General features: G+C 45.6%; 13 non-coding genes across 13 annotated transcripts; all 13 read right to left on the bottom strand.

Annotated features, from left to right (window-relative positions):
- Nucleotides 1-547: 547 nt before the first annotated feature.
- On the bottom strand, nucleotides 548-619 carry TRNAG-UCC (transfer RNA glycine (anticodon UCC)). Its single transcript has one exon. It is a non-coding gene; the product is annotated as a tRNA-Gly (tRNA).
- Nucleotides 620-2,140: 1,521 nt separating this feature from the next.
- On the bottom strand, nucleotides 2,141-2,212 carry TRNAG-UCC (transfer RNA glycine (anticodon UCC)). The gene has a single exon. It is a non-coding gene; the product is annotated as a tRNA-Gly (tRNA).
- A 1,521-nt stretch (nucleotides 2,213-3,733) lies between these two features.
- TRNAG-UCC (transfer RNA glycine (anticodon UCC)) lies at nucleotides 3,734-3,805 on the bottom strand. The gene has a single exon. It is a non-coding gene; the product is annotated as a tRNA-Gly (tRNA).
- A 1,510-nt stretch (nucleotides 3,806-5,315) lies between these two features.
- Nucleotides 5,316-5,387, bottom strand: TRNAG-UCC (transfer RNA glycine (anticodon UCC)). Its single transcript has one exon. It is a non-coding gene; the product is annotated as a tRNA-Gly (tRNA).
- Nucleotides 5,388-6,908: 1,521 nt separating this feature from the next.
- TRNAG-UCC (transfer RNA glycine (anticodon UCC)) lies at nucleotides 6,909-6,980 on the bottom strand. Its single transcript has one exon. It is a non-coding gene; the product is annotated as a tRNA-Gly (tRNA).
- Nucleotides 6,981-8,501: 1,521 nt separating this feature from the next.
- TRNAG-UCC (transfer RNA glycine (anticodon UCC)) lies at nucleotides 8,502-8,573 on the bottom strand. Its single transcript has one exon. It is a non-coding gene; the product is annotated as a tRNA-Gly (tRNA).
- A 1,510-nt stretch (nucleotides 8,574-10,083) lies between these two features.
- Nucleotides 10,084-10,155, bottom strand: TRNAG-UCC (transfer RNA glycine (anticodon UCC)). The gene has a single exon. It is a non-coding gene; the product is annotated as a tRNA-Gly (tRNA).
- A 1,510-nt stretch (nucleotides 10,156-11,665) lies between these two features.
- On the bottom strand, nucleotides 11,666-11,737 carry TRNAG-UCC (transfer RNA glycine (anticodon UCC)). The gene has a single exon. It is a non-coding gene; the product is annotated as a tRNA-Gly (tRNA).
- A 1,521-nt stretch (nucleotides 11,738-13,258) lies between these two features.
- TRNAG-UCC (transfer RNA glycine (anticodon UCC)) lies at nucleotides 13,259-13,330 on the bottom strand. The gene has a single exon. It is a non-coding gene; the product is annotated as a tRNA-Gly (tRNA).
- A 1,521-nt stretch (nucleotides 13,331-14,851) lies between these two features.
- TRNAG-UCC (transfer RNA glycine (anticodon UCC)) lies at nucleotides 14,852-14,923 on the bottom strand. The gene has a single exon. It is a non-coding gene; the product is annotated as a tRNA-Gly (tRNA).
- Nucleotides 14,924-16,444: 1,521 nt separating this feature from the next.
- TRNAG-UCC (transfer RNA glycine (anticodon UCC)) lies at nucleotides 16,445-16,516 on the bottom strand. Its single transcript has one exon. It is a non-coding gene; the product is annotated as a tRNA-Gly (tRNA).
- Nucleotides 16,517-18,027: 1,511 nt separating this feature from the next.
- Nucleotides 18,028-18,099, bottom strand: TRNAG-UCC (transfer RNA glycine (anticodon UCC)). The gene has a single exon. It is a non-coding gene; the product is annotated as a tRNA-Gly (tRNA).
- A 1,522-nt stretch (nucleotides 18,100-19,621) lies between these two features.
- Nucleotides 19,622-19,693, bottom strand: TRNAG-UCC (transfer RNA glycine (anticodon UCC)). Its single transcript has one exon. It is a non-coding gene; the product is annotated as a tRNA-Gly (tRNA).
- Between the last annotated feature and the right edge of the window lie 1,449 nt (nucleotides 19,694-21,142).

The following is a 21,142-nucleotide window of genomic DNA, read 5'->3' as shown; positions in this document are numbered from 1 at the left end:
GACAGGAAACTATGCCAATTTGAAGTATCCAACCTTCCTGCTGCAGCGAGAGGCTCTTTCCGTGGAAATCTGCCACTTGGAGTCATCTCAACTTGCCCTCTGATAAAACATTTTTCTGAGTCGCAGTTACATCCGATGGTTACAAGGTGGCGCTGCATTCAGGTGAGAGCACAAGTATGCACAAAATCTTGGGGACTTTTGCCAGATTTATCGGTGGATCTTGCCTATTATTTTCAGAGGCTAGATATCGCCTAGAAATGCTTTTTAAAATAGGGATGCTGGGGTTATAATGTCTGGTCGGGGCTCAGCCCTTTCATTGCCTGCCCCCAGCAAAATATTTATTATCAGCACATGTGAGTGGTGAGTGCTTTATGGAAAATAGCATATATTGGGACAATGAATGTAGCAGATGAGGCGATCGAGATGTCTACCTACGTGTTTGTTTATTTTTTTATATAACGGCTGATTATTCTGTTTCTGATATTTCAGTTTTGTGACATGTTGCATTAAAATATATCCTGCTTGGAGAATATATAAATATTTGCACTGCGTTGGCCGGGAATCGAACCCGGGTCAACTGCTTGGAAGGCAGCTATGCTCACCACTATACCACCAACACCCTCTGATGTGTGTCCTCTAGGTTCCAGATGTTACAACGCCGAGTGCAGTGGCAATCTTGCACCGGTTCCAATCGTGCATTTGGTGTGGATACCAACATGAAAAGCTGTAGAAATTGTCTTGCAGAGGGTAAAGAACTGGGGATTGAAACCAAGGATAAAGCTGTGCAGAAGAGAAGAAATGGAAAGCAGCAGTACAAATAGTGGAAATGAGCATATGGGCAGCATCGGAAGCAAAGCAGCGAAGAGAAAGGGAGTAAATTCCATGAAATGCATAGGAGATTGATAAAAGCAGAACAAAAAGGGAAGAATTAAATTCAAAGCATGCCCCGAAAAACGTGTGAAGGTCCCACCTGTCATTTATGCTTCTAATTGGGTATCTTTACTTTCAAAGTATAGGGTTGATCCTTTGACGATCACTCTCTTGATTTACAGCAGAGACAGATAGTTGAGAAGTCTTTTCTCACATAGCTAGCACAAGCCTGCGCTTTTCCTTGCTGGCAGGGTGGAAATGACAGATTAGTCCTAGGAAGAAAAATCAAGCAATATTAGCAGAGGATGGTTTCGATCCATCGACCTCTGGGTTATGGGCCCAGCACGCTTCCGCTGCGCCACTCTGCTCCCTTGTGAAAGTGCTCTCTTTATGCAGAGGAGGAGCTTTCAGCGGAGTGGCAAGGGATTGGTGGGGCTCTCTCCTCATTTGCCTAAGCACATCGCAAGGTATGCTGGGTACAGAAAATCTTCATCTTCCCCACTCACAGTCAGTCATAACTGAAAGTGCAGACCCTCTTAGGAATTAGCCGTTTCAGGCCTTTACCAAGACAGCAGCTCTCTGTCCCTGTCCTTTCTCTGTGATCCTAGCACTAGCATACTCAGGATTTGGCTTTACCTGGGAGCCAGAGATCTACCCGGTGAGGGCTTGCCCGGTGTGAGGCTTTTGAGCGTTTGGGAGCGTTCGGGACGTGAGAGGACGCTGGACAGGAAACTATGCCAATTTGAAGTATCCAACCTTCCTGCTGCAGTGAGAGGCTCTTTCCGTGGAAATCTGCCACTTGGAGTCCTCTCAACTTGCCCTCTGATAAAACATTTTTCTGAGCCGCAGTTACATCCGATGGTTACAAGGTGGCGCTGCATTCAGGTGAGAACACAAGTATGCACAAAATCTTGGGGACTTTTGCCAGATTTATCGGTGGATCTTGCCTATTATTTTCAGAGGCTAGATATCGCCTAGAAATGCTTTTTAACATAGGGATGCTGGGGTTATAATTTCTGGTCGGGGCGCAGCCCTTTCATTGCCTGCCCCCAGCAAAATATTTATTATCAGCACATGTGAGTGGTGAGTGCTTTATGGAAAATAGCATATATTGGGACAATGAATGTAGCAGATGAGGCGATCGAGATGTCTACCTACGTGTTTGATTATTTTTTTATATAACGGCTGATTATTCTGTTTCTGATATTTCAGTTTTGTGACATGTTGCATTAAAATATATCCTGCTTGGAGAATATATAAATATTTGCACTGCGTTGGCCGGGAATCGAACCCGGGTCAACTGCTTGGAAGGCAGCTATGCTCACCACTATACCACCAACGCCCTCTGATGTGTGTCCTCTAGGTTCCAGATGTTACAACGCCGAGTGCAGTGGCAATCTTGCACCGGTTCCAATCGTGCATTTGGTGTGGATACCAACATGAAAAGCTGTAGAAATTGTCTTGCAGAGGGTAAAGAACTGGGGATTGAAACCAAGGATAAAGCTGTGCAGAAGAGAAGAAATGGAAAGCAGCAGTACAAATAGTGGAAATGAGCATATGGGCAGCATCGGAAGCAAAGCAGCGAAGAGAAAGGGAGTAAATTCCATGAAATGCATAGGAGATTGATAAAAGCAGAACAAAAAGGGAAGAATTAAATTCAAAGCATGCCCCGAAAAACGTGTGAAGGTCCCACCTGTCATTTATGCTTCTAATTGGGTATCTTTACTTTCAAAGTATAGGGTTGATCCTTTGACGATCACTCTCTTGATTTACAGCAGAGACAGATAGTTGAGAAGTCTTTTCTCACATAGCTAGCACAAGCCTGCGCTTTTCCTTGCTGGCAGGGTGGAAATGACAGATTAGTCCTAGGAAGAAAAATCAAGCAATATTAGCAGAGGATGGTTTCGATCCATCGACCTCTGGGTTATGGGCCCAGCACGCTTCCGCTGCGCCACTCTGCTCCCTTGTGAAAGTGCTCTCTTTATGCAGAGGAGGAGCTTTCAGCGGAGTGGCAAGGGATTGGTGGGGCTCTCTCCTCATTTGCCTAAGCACATCGCAAGGTATGCTGGGTACAGAAAATCTTCATCTTCCCCACTCACAGTCAGTCATAACTGAAAGTGCAGACCCTCTTAGGAATTAGCCGTTTCAGGCCTTTACCAAGACAGCAGCTCTCTGTCCCTGTCCTTTCTCTGTGATCCTAGCACTAGCATACTCAGGATTTGGCTTTACCTGGGAGCCAGAGATCTACCCGGTGAGGGCTTGCCCGGTGTGAGGCTTTTGAGCGTTTGGGAGCGTTCGGGACGTGAGAGGACGCTGGACAGGAAACTATGCCAATTTGAAGTATCCAACCTTCCTGCTGCAGTGAGAGGCTCTTTCCGTGGAAATCTGCCACTTGGAGTCCTCTCAACTTGCCCTCTGATAAAACATTTTTCTGAGCCGCAGTTACATCCGATGGTTACAAGGTGGCGCTGCATTCAGGTGAGAACACAAGTATGCACAAAATCTTGGGGACTTTTGCCAGATTTATCGGTTGATCTTGCCTATTATTTTCAGAGGCTAGATATCGCCTAGAAATGCTTTTTAACATAGGGATGCTGGGGTTATAATTTCTGGTCGGGGCGCAGCCCTTTCATTGCCTGCCCCCAGCAAAATATTTATTATCAGCACATGTGAGTGGTGAGTGCTTTATGGAAAATAGCATATATTGGGACAATGAATGTAGCAGATGAGGCGATCGAGATGTCTACCTACGTGTTTGATTATTTTTTTATATAACGGCTGATTATTCTGTTTCTGATATTTCAGTTTTGTGACATGTTGCATTAAAATATATCCTGCTTGGAGAATATATAAATATTTGCACTGCGTTGGCCGGGAATCGAACCCGGGTCAACTGCTTGGAAGGCAGCTATGCTCACCACTATACCACCAACGCCCTCTGATGTGTGTCCTCTAGGTTCCAGATGTTACAACGCCGAGTGCAGTGGCAATCTTGCACCGGTTCCAATCGTGCATTTGGTGTGGATACCAACATGAAAAGCTGTAGAAATTGTCTTGCAGAGGGTAAAGAACTGGGGATTGAAACCAAGGATAAAGCTGTGCAGAAGAGAAGAAATGGAAAGCAGCAGTACAAATAGTGGAAATGAGCATATGGGCAGCATCGGAAGCAAAGCAGCGAAGAGAAAGGGAGTAAATTCCATGAAATGCATAGGAGATTGATAAAAGCAGAACAAAAAGGGAAGAATTAAATTCAAAGCATGCCCCGAAAAACGTGTGAAGGTCCCACCTGTCATTTATGCTTCTAATTGGGTATCTTTACTTTCAAAGTATAGGGTTGATCCTTTGACGATCACTCTCTTGATTTACAGCAGAGACAGATAGTTGAGAAGTCTTTTCTCACATAGCTAGCACAAGCCTGCGCTTTTCCTTGCTGGCAGGGTGGAAATGACAGATTAGTCCTAGGAAGAAAAATCAAGCAATATTAGCAGAGGATGGTTTCGATCCATCGACCTCTGGGTTATGGGCCCAGCACGCTTCCGCTGCGCCACTCTGCTCCCTTGTGAAAGTGCTCTCTTTATGCAGAGGAGGAGCTTTCAGCGGAGTGGCAAGGGATTGGTGGGGCTCTCTCCTCATTTGCCTAAGCACATCGCAAGGTATGCTGGGTACAGAAAATCTTCATCTTCCCCACTCACAGTCAGTCATAACTGAAAGTGCAGACCCTCTTAGGAATTAGCCGTTTCAGGCCTTTACCAAGACAGCAGCTCTCTGTCCCTGTCCTTTCTCTGTGATCCTAGCACTAGCATACTCAGGATTTGGCTTTACCTGGGAGCCAGAGATCTACCCGGTGAGGGCGAGGCTTTTGAGCGTTTGGGAGCGTTCGGGACGTGAGAGGACGCTGGACAGGAAACTATGCCAATTTGAAGTATCCAACCTTCCTGCTGCAGCGAGAGGCTCTTTCCGTGGAAATCTGCCACTTGGAGTCATCTCAACTTGCCCTCTGATAAAACATTTTTCTGAGTCGCAGTTACATCCGATGGTTACAAGGTGGCGCTGCATTCAGGTGAGAGCACAAGTATGCACAAAATCTTGGGGACTTTTGCCAGATTTATCGGTGGATCTTGCCTATTATTTTCAGAGGCTAGATATCGCCTAGAAATGCTTTTTAAAATAGGGATGCTGGGGTTATAATGTCTGGTCGGGGCTCAGCCCTTTCATTGCCTGCCCCCAGCAAAATATTTATTATCAGCACATGTGAGTGGTGAGTGCTTTATGGAAAATAGCATATATTGGGACAATGAATGTAGCAGATGAGGCGATCGAGATGTCTACCTACGTGTTTGTTTATTTTTTTATATAACGGCTGATTATTCTGTTTCTGATATTTCAGTTTTGTGACATGTTGCATTAAAATATATCCTGCTTGGAGAATATATAAATATTTGCACTGCGTTGGCCGGGAATCGAACCCGGGTCAACTGCTTGGAAGGCAGCTATGCTCACCACTATACCACCAACACCCTCTGATGTGTGTCCTCTAGGTTCCAGATGTTACAACGCCGAGTGCAGTGGCAATCTTGCACCGGTTCCAATCGTGCATTTGGTGTGGATACCAACATGAAAAGCTGTAGAAATTGTCTTGCAGAGGGTAAAGAACTGGGGATTGAAACCAAGGATAAAGCTGTGCAGAAGAGAAGAAATGGAAAGCAGCAGTACAAATAGTGGAAATGAGCATATGGGCAGCATCGGAAGCAAAGCAGCGAAGAGAAAGGGAGTAAATTCCATGAAATGCATAGGAGATTGATAAAAGCAGAACAAAAAGGGAAGAATTAAATTCAAAGCATGCCCCGAAAAACGTGTGAAGGTCCCACCTGTCATTTATGCTTCTAATTGGGTATCTTTACTTTCAAAGTATAGGGTTGATCCTTTGACGATCACTCTCTTGATTTACAGCAGAGACAGATAGTTGAGAAGTCTTTTCTCACATAGCTAGCACAAGCCTGCGCTTTTCCTTGCTGGCAGGGTGGAAATGACAGATTAGTCCTAGGAAGAAAAATCAAGCAATATTAGCAGAGGATGGTTTCGATCCATCGACCTCTGGGTTATGGGCCCAGCACGCTTCCGCTGCGCCACTCTGCTCCCTTGTGAAAGTGCTCTCTTTATGCAGAGGAGGAGCTTTCAGCGGAGTGGCAAGGGATTGGTGGGGCTCTCTCCTCATTTGCCTAAGCACATCGCAAGGTATGCTGGGTACAGAAAATCTTCATCTTCCCCACTCACAGTCAGTCATAACTGAAAGTGCAGACCCTCTTAGGAATTAGCCGTTTCAGGCCTTTACCAAGACAGCAGCTCTCTGTCCCTGTCCTTTCTCTGTGATCCTAGCACTAGCATACTCAGGATTTGGCTTTACCTGGGAGCCAGAGATCTACCCGGTGAGGGCTTGCCCGGTGTGAGGCTTTTGAGCGTTTGGGAGCGTTCGGGACGTGAGAGGACGCTGGACAGGAAACTATGCCAATTTGAAGTATCCAACCTTCCTGCTGCAGTGAGAGGCTCTTTCCGTGGAAATCTGCCACTTGGAGTCCTCTCAACTTGCCCTCTGATAAAACATTTTTCTGAGCCGCAGTTACATCCGATGGTTACAAGGTGGCGCTGCATTCAGGTGAGAACACAAGTATGCACAAAATCTTGGGGACTTTTGCCAGATTTATCGGTGGATCTTGCCTATTATTTTCAGAGGCTAGATATCGCCTAGAAATGCTTTTTAACATAGGGATGCTGGGGTTATAATTTCTGGTCGGGGCGCAGCCCTTTCATTGCCTGCCCCCAGCAAAATATTTATTATCAGCACATGTGAGTGGTGAGTGCTTTATGGAAAATAGCATATATTGGGACAATGAATGTAGCAGATGAGGCGATCGAGATGTCTACCTACGTGTTTGATTATTTTTTTATATAACGGCTGATTATTCTGTTTCTGATATTTCAGTTTTGTGACATGTTGCATTAAAATATATCCTGCTTGGAGAATATATAAATATTTGCACTGCGTTGGCCGGGAATCGAACCCGGGTCAACTGCTTGGAAGGCAGCTATGCTCACCACTATACCACCAACGCCCTCTGATGTGTGTCCTCTAGGTTCCAGATGTTACAACGCCGAGTGCAGTGGCAATCTTGCACCGGTTCCAATCGTGCATTTGGTGTGGATACCAACATGAAAAGCTGTAGAAATTGTCTTGCAGAGGGTAAAGAACTGGGGATTGAAACCAAGGATAAAGCTGTGCAGAAGAGAAGAAATGGAAAGCAGCAGTACAAATAGTGGAAATGAGCATATGGGCAGCATCGGAAGCAAAGCAGCGAAGAGAAAGGGAGTAAATTCCATGAAATGCATAGGAGATTGATAAAAGCAGAACAAAAAGGGAAGAATTAAATTCAAAGCATGCCCCGAAAAACGTGTGAAGGTCCCACCTGTCATTTATGCTTCTAATTGGGTATCTTTACTTTCAAAGTATAGGGTTGATCCTTTGACGATCACTCTCTTGATTTACAGCAGAGACAGATAGTTGAGAAGTCTTTTCTCACATAGCTAGCACAAGCCTGCGCTTTTCCTTGCTGGCAGGGTGGAAATGACAGATTAGTCCTAGGAAGAAAAATCAAGCAATATTAGCAGAGGATGGTTTCGATCCATCGACCTCTGGGTTATGGGCCCAGCACGCTTCCGCTGCGCCACTCTGCTCCCTTGTGAAAGTGCTCTCTTTATGCAGAGGAGGAGCTTTCAGCGGAGTGGCAAGGGATTGGTGGGGCTCTCTCCTCATTTGCCTAAGCACATCGCAAGGTATGCTGGGTACAGAAAATCTTCATCTTCCCCACTCACAGTCAGTCATAACTGAAAGTGCAGACCCTCTTAGGAATTAGCCGTTTCAGGCCTTTACCAAGACAGCAGCTCTCTGTCCCTGTCCTTTCTCTGTGATCCTAGCACTAGCATACTCAGGATTTGGCTTTACCTGGGAGCCAGAGATCTACCCGGTGAGGGCTTGCCCGGTGTGAGGCTTTTGAGCGTTTGGGAGCGTTCGGGACGTGAGAGGACGCTGGACAGGAAACTATGCCAATTTGAAGTATCCAACCTTCCTGCTGCAGCGAGAGGCTCTTTCCGTGGAAATCTGCCACTTGGAGTCATCTCAACTTGCCCTCTGATAAAACATTTTTCTGAGTCGCAGTTACATCCGATGGTTACAAGGTGGCGCTGCATTCAGGTGAGAGCACAAGTATGCACAAAATCTTGGGGACTTTTGCCAGATTTATCGGTGGATCTTGCCTATTATTTTCAGAGGCTAGATATCGCCTAGAAATGCTTTTTAAAATAGGGATGCTGGGGTTATAATGTCTGGTCGGGGCTCAGCCCTTTCATTGCCTGCCCCCAGCAAAATATTTATTATCAGCACATGTGAGTGGTGAGTGCTTTATGGAAAATAGCATATATTGGGACAATGAATGTAGCAGATGAGGCGATCGAGATGTCTACCTACGTGTTTGTTTATTTTTTTATATAACGGCTGATTATTCTGTTTCTGATATTTCAGTTTTGTGACATGTTGCATTAAAATATATCCTGCTTGGAGAATATATAAATATTTGCTCTGCGTTGGCCGGGAATCGAACCCGGGTCAACTGCTTGGAAGGCAGCTATGCTCACCACTATACCACCAACACCCTCTGATGTGTCTCCTCTAGGTTCCAGATGTTACAACGCCGAGTGCAGTGGCAATCTTGCACCGGTTCCAATCGTGCATTTGGTGTGGATACCAACATGAAAAGCTGTAGAAATTGTCTTGCAGAGGGTAAAGAACTGGGGATTGAAACCAAGGATAAAGCTGTGCAGAAGAGAAGAAATGGAAAGCAGCAGTACAAATAGTGGAAATGAGCATATGGGCAGCATCGGAAGCAAAGCAGCGAAGAGAAAGGGAGTAAATTCCATGAAATGCATAGGAGATTGATAAAAGCAGAACAAAAAGGGAAGAATTAAATTCAAAGCATGCCCCGAAAAACGTGTGAAGGTCCCACCTGTCATTTATGCTTCTAATTGGGTATCTTTACTTTCAAAGTATAGGGTTGATCCTTTGACGATCACTCTCTTGATTTACAGCAGAGACAGATAGTTGAGAAGTCTTTTCTCACATAGCTAGCACAAGCCTGCGCTTTTCCTTGCTGGCAGGGTGGAAATGACAGATTAGTCCTAGGAAGAAAAATCAAGCAATATTAGCAGAGGATGGTTTCGATCCATCGACCTCTGGGTTATGGGCCCAGCACGCTTCCGCTGCGCCACTCTGCTCCCTTGTGAAAGTGCTCTCTTTATGCAGAGGAGGAGCTTTCAGCGGAGTGGCAAGGGATTGGTGGGGCTCTCTCCTCATTTGCCTAAGCACATCGCAAGGTATGCTGGGTACAGAAAATCTTCATCTTCCCCACTCACAGTCAGTCATAACTGAAAGTGCAGACCCTCTTAGGAATTAGCCGTTTCAGGCCTTTACCAAGACAGCAGCTCTCTGTCCCTGTCCTTTCTCTGTGATCCTAGCACTAGCATACTCAGGATTTGGCTTTACCTGGGAGCCAGAGATCTACCCGGTGAGGGCGAGGCTTTTGAGCGTTTGGGAGCGTTCGGGACGTGAGAGGACGCTGGACAGGAAACTATGCCAATTTGAAGTATCCAACCTTCCTGCTGCAGTGAGAGGCTCTTTCCGTGGAAATCTGCCACTTGGAGTCCTCTCAACTTGCCCTCTGATAAAACATTTTTCTGAGCCGCAGTTACATCCGATGGTTACAAGGTGGCGCTGCATTCAGGTGAGAACACAAGTATGCACAAAATCTTGGGGACTTTTGCCAGATTTATCGGTGGATCTTGCCTATTATTTTCAGAGGCTAGATATCGCCTAGAAATGCTTTTTAACATAGGGATGCTGGGGTTATAATTTCTGGTCGGGGCGCAGCCCTTTCATTGCCTGCCCCCAGCAAAATATTTATTATCAGCACATGTGAGTGGTGAGTGCTTTATGGAAAATAGCATATATTGGGACAATGAATGTAGCAGATGAGGCGATCGAGATGTCTACCTACGTGTTTGATTATTTTTTTATATAACGGCTGATTATTCTGTTTCTGATATTTCAGTTTTGTGACATGTTGCATTAAAATATATCCTGCTTGGAGAATATATAAATATTTGCACTGCGTTGGCCGGGAATCGAACCCGGGTCAACTGCTTGGAAGGCAGCTATGCTCACCACTATACCACCAACGCCCTCTGATGTGTGTCCTCTAGGTTCCAGATGTTACAACGCCGAGTGCAGTGGCAATCTTGCACCGGTTCCAATCGTGCATTTGGTGTGGATACCAACATGAAAAGCTGTAGAAATTGTCTTGCAGTGGGTAAAGAACTGGGGATTGAAACCAAGGATAAAGCTGTGCAGAAGAGAAGAAATTGAAAGCAGCAGTACAAATAGTGGAAATGAGCATATGGGCAGCATCGGAAGCAAAGCAGCGAAGAGAAAGGGAGTAAATTCCATGAAATGCATAGGAGATTGATAAAAGCAGAACAAAAAGGGAAGAATTAAATTCAAAGCATGCCCCGAAAAACGTGTGAAGGTCCCACCTGTCATTTATGCTTCTAATTGGGTATCTTTACTTTCAAAGTATAGGGTTGATCCTTTGACGATCACTCTCTTGATTTACAGCAGAGACAGATAGTTGAGAAGTCTTTTCTCACATAGCTAGCACAAGCCTGCGCTTTTCCTTGCTGGCAGGGTGGAAATGACAGATTAGTCCTAGGAAGAAAAATCAAGCAATATTAGCAGAGGATGGTTTCGATCCATCGACCTCTGGGTTATGGGCCCAGCACGCTTCCGCTGCGCCACTCTGCTCCCTTGTGAAAGTGCTCTCTTTATGCAGAGGAGGAGCTTTCAGCGGAGTGGCAAGGGATTGGTGGGGCTCTCTCCTCATTTGCCTAAGCACATCGCAAGGTATGCTGGGTACAGAAAATCTTCATCTTCCCCACTCACAGTCAGTCATAACTGAAAGTGCAGACCCTCTTAGGAATTAGCCGTTTCAGGCCTTTACCAAGACAGCAGCTCTCTGTCCCTGTCCTTTCTCTGTGATCCTAGCACTAGCATACTCAGGATTTGGCTTTACCTGGGAGCCAGAGATCTACCCGGTGAGGGCGAGGCTTTTGAGCGTTTGGGAGCGTTCGGGACGTGAGAGGACGCTGGACAGGAAACTATGCCAATTTGAAGTATCCAACCTTCCTGCTGCAGCGAGAGGCTCTTTCCGTGGAAATCTGCCACTTGGAGTCATCTCAACTTGCCCTCTGATAAAACATTTTTCTGAGTCGCAGTTACATCCGATGGTTACAAGGTGGCGCTGCATTCAGGTGAGAGCACAAGTATGCACAAAATCTTGGGGACTTTTGCCAGATTTATCGGTGGATCTTGCCTATTATTTTCAGAGGCTAGATATCGCCTAGAAATGCTTTTTAAAATAGGGATGCTGGGGTTATAATGTCTGGTCGGGGCTCAGCCCTTTCATTGCCTGCCCCCAGCAAAATATTTATTATCAGCACATGTGAGTGGTGAGTGCTTTATGGAAAATAGCATATATTGGGACAATGAATGTAGCAGATGAGGCGATCGAGATGTCTACCTACGTGTTTGTTTATTTTTTTATATAACGGCTGATTATTCTGTTTCTGATATTTCAGTTTTGTGACATGTTGCATTAAAATATATCCTGCTTGGAGAATATATAAATATTTGCACTGCGTTGGCCGGGAATCGAACCCGGGTCAACTGCTTGGAAGGCAGCTATGCTCACCACTATACCACCAACGCCCTCTGATGTGTGTCCTCTAGGTTCCAGATGTTACAACGCCGAGTGCAGTGGCAATCTTGCACCGGTTCCAATCGTGCATTTGGTGTGGATACCAACATGAAAAGCTGTAGAAATTGTCTTGCAGTGGGTAAAGAACTGGGGATTGAAACCAAGGATAAAGCTGTGCAGAAGAGAAGAAATGGAAAGCAGCAGTACAAATAGTGGAAATGAGCATATGGGCAGCATCGGAAGCAAAGCAGCGAAGAGAAAGGGAGTAAATTCCATGAAATGCATAGGAGATTGATAAAAGCAGAACAAAAAGGGAAGAATTAAATTCAAAGCATGCCCCGAAAAACGTGTGAAGGTCCCACCTGTCATTTATGCTTCTAATTGGGTATCTTTACTTTCAAAGTATAGGGTTGATCCTTTGACGATCACTCTCTTGATTTACAGCAGAGACAGATAGTTGAGAAGTCTTTTCTCACATAGCTAGCACAAGCCTGCGCTTTTCCTTGCTGGCAGGGTGGAAATGACAGATTAGTCCTAGGAAGAAAAATCAAGCAATATTAGCAGAGGATGGTTTCGATCCATCGACCTCTGGGTTATGGGCCCAGCACGCTTCCGCTGCGCCACTCTGCTCCCTTGTGAAAGTGCTCTCTTTATGCAGAGGAGGAGCTTTCAGCGGAGTGGCAAGGGATTGGTGGGGCTCTCTCCTCATTTGCCTAAGCACATCGCAAGGTATGCTGGGTACAGAAAATCTTCATCTTCCCCACTCACAGTCAGTCATAACTGAAAGTGCAGACCCTCTTAGGAATTAGCCGTTTCAGGCCTTTACCAAGACAGCAGCTCTCTGTCCCTGTCCTTTCTCTGTAATCCTAGCACTAGCATACTCAGGATTTGGCTTTACCTGGGAGCCAGAGATCTACCCGGTGAGGGCTTGCCCGGTGTGAGGCTTTTGAGCGTTTGGGAGCGTTCGGGACGTGAGAGGACGCTGGACAGGAAACTATGCCAATTTGAAGTATCCAACCTTCCTGCTGCAGCGAGAGGCTCTTTCCGTGGAAATCTGCCACTTGGAGTCATCTCAACTTGCCCTCTGATAAAACATTTTTCTGAGTCGCAGTTACATCCGATGGTTACAAGGTGGCGCTGCATTCAGGTGAGAGCACAAGTATGCACAAAATCTTGGGGACTTTTGCCAGATTTATCGGTGGATCTTGCCTATTATTTTCAGAGGCTAGATATCGCCTAGAAATGCTTTTTAAAATAGGGATGCTGGGGTTATAATGTCTGGTCGGGGCTCAGCCCTTTCATTGCCTGCCCCCAGCAAAATATTTATTATCAGCACATGTGAGTGGTGAGTGCTTTATGGAAAATAGCATATATTGGGACAATGAATGTAGCAGATGAGGCGATCGAGTTGTCTACCTACGTGTTTGTTTATTTTTTTATATAACGGCTGATTATTCTGTTTCTGATATTTCAGTTTTGTGACATGTTGCATTAAAATATATCCTGCTTGGAGAATATATAAATATTTGCACTGCGTTGGCCGGGAATCGAACCCGGGTCAACTGCTTGGAAGGCAGCTATGCTCACCACTATACCACCAACACCCTCTGATGTGTGTCCTCTAGGTTCCAGATGTTACAACGCCGAGTGCAGTGGCAATCTTGCACCGGTTCCAATCGTGCATTTGGTGTGGATACCAACATGAAAAGCTGTAGAAATTGTCTTGCAGAGGGTAAAGAACTGGGGATTGAAACCAAGGATAAAGCTGTGCAGAAGAGAAGAAATGGAAAGCAGCAGTACAAATAGTGGAAATGAGCATATGGGCAGCATCGGAAGCAAAGCAGCGAAGAGAAAGGGAGTAAATTCCATGAAATGCATAGGAGATTGATAAAAGCAGAACAAAAAGGGAAGAATTAAATTCAAAGCATGCCCCGAAAAACGTGTGAAGGTCCCACCTGTCATTTATGCTTCTAATTGGGTATCTTTACTTTCAAAGTATAGGGTTGATCCTTTGACGATCACTCTCTTGATTTACAGCAGAGACAGATAGTTGAGAAGTCTTTTCTCACATAGCTAGCACAAGCCTGCGCTTTTCCTTGCTGGCAGGGTGGAAATGACAGATTAGTCCTAGGAAGAAAAATCAAGCAATATTAGCAGAGGATGGTTTCGATCCATCGACCTCTGGGTTATGGGCCCAGCACGCTTCCGCTGCGCCACTCTGCTCCCTTGTGAAAGTGCTCTCTTTATGCAGAGGAGGAGCTTTCAGCGGAGTGGCAAGGGATTGGTGGGGCTCTCTCCTCATTTGCCTAAGCACATCGCAAGGTATGCTGGGTACAGAAAATCTTCATCTTCCCCACTCACAGTCAGTCATAACTGAAAGTGCAGACCCTCTTAGGAATTAGCCGTTTCAGGCCTTTACCAAGACAGCAGCTCTCTGTCCCTGTCCTTTCTCTGTGATCCTAGCACTAGCATACTCAGGATTTGGCTTTACCTGGGAGCCAGAGATCTACCCGGTGAGGGCTTGCCCGGTGTGAGGCTTTTGAGCGTTTGGGAGCGTTCGGGACGTGAGAGGACGCTGGACAGGAAACTATGCCAATTTGAAGTATCCAACCTTCCTGCTGCAGCGAGAGGCTCTTTCCGTGGAAATCTGCCACTTGGAGTCATCTCAACTTGCCCTCTGATAAAACATTTTTCTGAGTCGCAGTTACATCCGATGGTTACAAGGTGGCGCTGCATTCAGGTGAGAGCACAAGTATGCACAAAATCTTGGGGACTTTTGCCAGATTTATCGGTGGATCTTGCCTATTATTTTCAGAGGCTAGATATCGCCTAGAAATGCTTTTTAAAATAGGGATGCTGGGGTTATAATGTCTGGTCGGGGCTCAGCCCTTTCATTGCCTGCCCCCAGCAAAATATTTATTATCAGCACATGTGAGTGGTGAGTGCTTTATGGAAAATAGCATATATTGGGACAATGAATGTAGCAGATGAGGCGATCGAGATGTCTACCTACGTGTTTGTTTATTTTTTTATATAACGGCTGATTATTCTGTTTCTGATATTTCAGTTTTGTGACATGTTGCATTAAAATATATCCTGCTTGGAGAATATATAAATATTTGCACTGCGTTGGCCGGGAATCGAACCCGGGTCAACTGCTTGGAAGGCAGCTATGCTCACCACTATACCACCAACACCCTCTGATGTGTGTCCTCTAGGTTCCAGATGTTACAACGCCGAGTGCAGTGGCAATCTTGCACCGGTTCCAATCGTGCATTTGGTGTGGATACCAACATGAAAAGCTGTAGAAATTGTCTTGCAGAGGGTAAAGAACTGGGGATTGAAACCAAGGATAAAGCTGTGCAGAAGAGAAGAAATGGAAAGCAGCAGTACAAATAGTGGAAATGAGCATATGGGCAGCATCGGAAGCAAAGCAGCGAAGAGAAAGGGAGTAAATTCCATGAAATGCATAGGAGATTGATAAAAGCAGAACAAAAAGGGAAGAATTAAATTCAAAGCATGCCCCGAAAAACGTGTGAAGGTCCCACCTGTCATTTATGCTTCTAATTGGGTATCTTTACTTTCAAAGTATAGGGTTGATCCTTTGACGATCACTCTCTTGATTTACAGCAGAGACAGATAGTTGAGAAGTCTTTTCTCACATAGCTAGCACAAGCCTGCGCTTTTCCTTGCTGGCAGGGTGGAAATGACAGATTAGTCCTAGGAAGAAAAATCAAGCAATATTAGCAGAGGATGGTTTCGATCCATCGACCTCTGGGTTATGGGCCCAGCACGCTTCCGCTGCGCCACTCTGCTCCCTTGTGAAAGTGCTCTCTTTATGCAGAGGAGGAGCTTTCAGCGGAGTGGCAAGGGATTGGTGGGGCTCTCTCCTCATTTGCCTAAGCACATCGCAAGGTATGCTGGGTACAGAAAATCTTCATCTTCCCCACTCACAGTCAGTCATAACTGAAAGTGCAGACCCTCTTAGGAATTAGCCGTTTCAGGCCTTTACCAAGACAGCAGCTCTCTGTCCCTGTCCTTTCTCTGTGATCCTAGCACTAGCATACTCAGGATTTGGCTTTACCTGGGAGCCAGAGATCTACCCGGTGAGGGCTTGCCCGGTGTGAGGCTTTTGAGCGTTTGGGAGCGTTCGGGACGTGAGAGGACGCTGGACAGGAAACTATGCCAATTTGAAGTATCCAACCTTCCTGCTGCAGTGAGAGGCTCTTTCCGTGGAAATCTGCCACTTGGAGTCCTCTCAACTTGCCCTCTGATAAAACATTTTTCTGAGCCGCAGTTACATCCGATGGTTACAAGGTGGCGCTGCATTCAGGTGAGAACACAAGTATGCACAAAATCTTGGGGACTTTTGCCAGATTTATCGGTGGATCTTGCCTATTATTTTCAGAGGCTAGATATCGCCTAGAAATGCTTTTTAACATAGGGATGCTGGGGTTATAATTTCTGGTCGGGGCGCAGCCCTTTCATTGCCTGCCCCCAGCAAAATATTTATTATCAGCACATGTGAGTGGTGAGTGCTTTATGGAAAATAGCATATATTGGGACAATGAATGTAGCAGATGAGGCGATCGAGATGTCTACCTACGTGTTTGATTATTTTTTTATATAACGGCTGATTATTCTGTTTCTGATATTTCAGTTTTGTGACATGTTGCATTAAAATATATCCTGCTTGGAGAATATATAAATATTTGCACTGCGTTGGCCGGGAATCGAACCCGGGTCAACTGCTTGGAAGGCAGCTATGCTCACCACTATACCACCAACGCCCTCTGATGTGTGTCCTCTAGGTTCCAGATGTTACAACGCCGAGTGCAGTGGCAATCTTGCACCGGTTCCAATCGTGCATTTGGTGTGGATACCAACATGAAAAGTTGTAGAAATTGTCTTGCAGAGGGTAAAGAACTGGGGATTGAAACCAAGGATAAAGCTGTGCAGAAGAGAAGAAATGGAAAGCAGCAGTACAAATAGTGGAAATGAGCATATGGGCAGCATCGGAAGCAAAGCAGCGAAGAGAAAGGGAGTAAATTCCATGAAATGCATAGGAGATTGATAAAAGCAGAACAAAAAGGGAAGAATTAAATTCAAAGCATGCCCCGAAAAACGTGTGAAGGTCCCACCTGTCATTTATGCTTCTAATTGGGTATCTTTACTTTCAAAGTATAGGGTTGATCCTTTGACGATCACTCTCTTGATTTACAGCAGAGACAGATAGTTGAGAAGTCTTTTCTCACATAGCTAGCACAAGCCTGCGCTTTTCCTTGCTGGCAGGGTGGAAATGACAGATTAGTCCTAGGAAGAAAAATCAAGCAATATTAGCAGAGGATGGTTTCGATCCATCGACCTCTGGGTTATGGGCCCAGCACGCTTCCGCTGCGCCACTCTGCTCCCTTGTGAAAGTGCTCTCTTTATGCAGAGGAGGAGCTTTCAGCGGAGTGGCAAGGGATTGGTGGGGCTCTCTCCTCATTTGCCTAAGCACATCGCAAGGTATGCTGGGTACAGAAAATCTTCATCTTCCCCACTCACAGTCAGTCATAACTGAAAGTGCAGACCCTCTTAGGAATTAGCCGTTTCAGGCCTTTACCAAGACAGCAGCTCTCTGTCCCTGTCCTTTCTCTGTGATCCTAGCACTAGCATACTCAGGATTTGGCTTTACCTGGGAGCCAGAGATCTACCCGGTGAGGGCTGAGGCTTTTGAGCGTTTGGGAGCGTTCGGGACGTGAGAGGACGCTGGACAGGAAACTATGCCAATTTGAAGTATCCAACCTTCCTGCTGCAGCGAGAGGCTCTTTCCGTGGAAATCTGCCACTTGGAGTCATCTCAACTTGCCCTCTGATAAAACATTTTTCTGAGTCGCAGTTACATCCGATGGTTACAAGGTGGCGCTGCATTCAGGTGAGAGCACAAGTATGCACAAAATCTTGGGGACTTTTGCCAGATTTATCGGTGGATCTTGCCTATTATTTTCAGAGGCTAGATATCGCCTAGAAATGCTTTTTAAAATAGGGATGCTGGGGTTATAATGTCTGGTCGGGGCTCAGCCCTTTCATTGCCTGCCCCCAGCAAAATATTTATTATCAGCACATGTGAGTGGTGAGTGCTTTATGGAAAATAGCATATATTGGGACAATGAATGTAGCAGATGAGGCGATCGAGATGTCTACCTACGTGTTTGTTTATTTTTTTATATAACGGCTGATTATTCTGTTTCTGATATTTCAGTTTTGTGACATGTTGCATTAAAATATATCCTGCTTGGAGAATATATAAATATTTGCACTGCGTTGGCCGGGAATCGAACCCGGGTCAACTGCTTGGAAGGCAGCTATGCTCACCACTATACCACCAACACCCTCTGATGTGTCTCCTCTAGGTTCCAGATGTTACAACGCCGAGTGCAGTGGCAATCTTGCACCGGTTCCAATCGTGCATTTGGTGTGGATACCAACATGAAAAGCTGTAGAAATTGTCTTGCAGAGGGTAAAGAACTGGGGATTGAAACCAAGGATAAAGCTGTGCAGAAGAGAAGAAATGGAAAGCAGCAGTACAAATAGTGGAAATGAGCATATGGGCAGCATCGGAAGCAAAGCAGCGAAGAGAAAGGGAGTAAATTCCATGAAATGCATAGGAGATTGATAAAAGCAGAACAAAAAGGGAAGAATTAAATTCAAAGCATGCCCCTGAAAAACGTGTGAAGGTCCCACCTGTCATTTATGCTTCTAATTGGGTATCTTTACTTTCAAAGTATAGGGTTGATCCTTTGACGATCACTCTCTTGATTTACAGCAGAGACAGATAGTTGAGAAGTCTTTTCTCACATAGCTAGCACAAGCCTGCGCTTTTCCTTGCTGGCAGGGTGGAAATGACAGATTAGTCCTAGGAAGAAAAATCAAGCAATATTAGCAAAGGATGGTTTCGATCCATCGACCTCTGGGTTATGGGCCCAGCACGCTTCCGCTGCGCCACTCTGCTCCCTTGTGAAAGTGCTCTCTTTATGCAGAGGAGGAGCTTTCAGCGGAGTGGCAAGGGATTGGTGGGGCTCTCTCCTCATTTGCCTAAGCACATCGCAAGGTATGCTGGGTACAGAAAATCTTCATCTTCCCCACTCACAGTCAGTCATAACTGAAAGTGCAGACCCTCTTAGGAATTAGCCGTTTCAGGCCTTTACCAAGACAGCAGCTCTCTGTCCCTGTCCTTTCTCTGTGATCCTAGCACTAGCATACTCAGGATTTGGCTTTACCTGGGAGCCAGAGATCTACCCGGTGAGGGCTTGCCCGGTGTGAGGCTTTTGAGCGTTTGGGAGCGTTCGGGACGTGAGAGGACGCTGGACAGGAAACTATGCCAATTTGAAGTATCCAACCTTCCTGCTGCAGTGAGAGGCTCTTTCCGTGGAAATCTGCCACTTGGAGTCCTCTCAACTTGCCCTCTGATAAAACATTTTTCTGAGCCGCAGTTACATCCGATGGTTACAAGGTGGCGCTGCATTCAGGTGAGAACACAAGTATGCACAAAATCTTGGGGACTTTTGCCAGATTTATCGGTGGATCTTGCCTATTATTTTCAGAGGCTAGATATCGCCTAGAAATGCTTTTTAACATAGGGATGCTGGGGTTATAATTTCTGGTCGGGGCGCAGCCCTTTCATTGCCTGCCCCCAGCAAAATATTTATTATCAGCACATGTGAGTGGTGAGTGCTTTATGGAAAATAGCATATATTGGGACAATGAATGTAGCAGATGAGGCGATCGAGATGTCTACCTACGTGTTTGATTATTTTTTTATATAACGGCTGATTATTCTGTTTCTGATATTTCAGTTTTGTGACATGTTGCATTAAAATATATCCTGCTTGGAGAATATATAAATATTTGCACTGCGTTGGCCGGGAATCGAACCCGGGTCAACTGCTTGGAAGGCAGCTATGCTCACCACTATACCACCAACGCCCTCTGATGTGTGTCCTCTAGGTTCCAGATGTTACAACGCCGAGTGCAGTGGCAATCTTGCACCGGTTCCAATCGTGCATTTGGTGTGGATACCAACATGAAAAGCTGTAGAAATTGTCTTGCAGTGGGTAAAGAACTGGGGATTGAAACCAAGGATAAAGCTGTGCAGAAGAGAAGAAATGGAAAGCAGCAGTACAAATAGTGGAAATGAGCATATGGGCAGCATCGGAAGCAAAGCAGCGAAGAGAAAGGGAGTAAATTCCATGAAATGCATAGGAGATTGATAAAAGCAGAACAAAAAGGGAAGAATTAAATTCAAAGCATGCCCCGAAAAACGTGTGAAGGTCCCACCTGTCATTTATGCTTCTAATTGGGTATCTTTACTTTCAAAGTATAGGGTTGATCCTTTGACGATCACTCTCTTGATTTACAGCAGAGACAGATAGTTGAGAAGTCTTTTCTCACATAGCTAGCACAAGCCTGCGCTTTTCCTTGCTGGCAGGGTGGAAATGACAGATTAGTCCTAGGAAGAAAAATCAAGCAATATTAGCAGAGGATGGTTTCGATCCATCGACCTCTGGGTTATGGGCCCAGCACGCTTCCGCTGCGCCACTCTGCTCCCTTGTGAAAGTGCTCTCTTTATGCAGAGGAGGAGCTTTCAGCGGAGTGGCAAGGGATTGGTGGGGCTCTCTCCTCATTTGCCTAAGCACATCGCAAGGTATGCTGGGTACAGAAAATCTTCATCTTCCCCACTCACAGTCAGTCATAACTGAAAGTGCAGACCCTCTTAGGAATTAGCCGTTTCAGGCCTTTACCAAGACAGCAGCTCTCTGTCCCTGTCCTTTCTCTGTGATCCTAGCACTAGCATACTCAGGATTTGGCTTTACCTGGGAGCCAGAGATCTACCCGGTGAGGGCGAGGCTTTTGAGCGTTTGGGAGCGTTCGGGACGTGAGAGGACGCTGGACAGGAAACTATGCCAATTTGAAGTATCCAACCTTCCTGCTGCAGCGAGAGGCTCTTTCCGTGGAAATCTGCCACTTGGAGTCATCTCAACTTGCCCTCTGATAAAACATTTTTCTGAGTCGCAGTTACATCCGATGGTTACAAGGTGGCGCTGCATTCAGGTGAGAGCACAAGTATGCACAAAATCTTGGGGACTTTTGCCAGATTTATCGGTGGATCTTGCCTATTATTTTCAGAGGCTAGATATCGCCTAGAAATGCTTTTTAAAATAGGGATGCTGGGGTTATAATGTCTGGTCGGGGCTCAGCCCTTTCATTGCCTGCCCCCAGCAAAATATTTATTATCAGCACATGTGAGTGGTGAGTGCTTTATGGAAAATAGCATATATTGGGACAATGAATGTAGCAGATGAGGCGATCGAGATGTCTACCTACGTGTTTGTTTATTTTTTTATATAACGGCTGATTATTCTGTTTCTGATATTT

The sequence above is a fragment of the Triturus cristatus genome, chromosome 11 (assembly GCF_964204655.1).
Source record: "Triturus cristatus chromosome 11, aTriCri1.1, whole genome shotgun sequence".
NCBI lineage: Eukaryota > Metazoa > Chordata > Amphibia > Caudata > Salamandridae > Triturus > Triturus cristatus.
The sequence above is the reverse complement of the archived record's forward strand: the minus strand, read 5'-3'. Positions and strand labels throughout refer to the sequence as shown.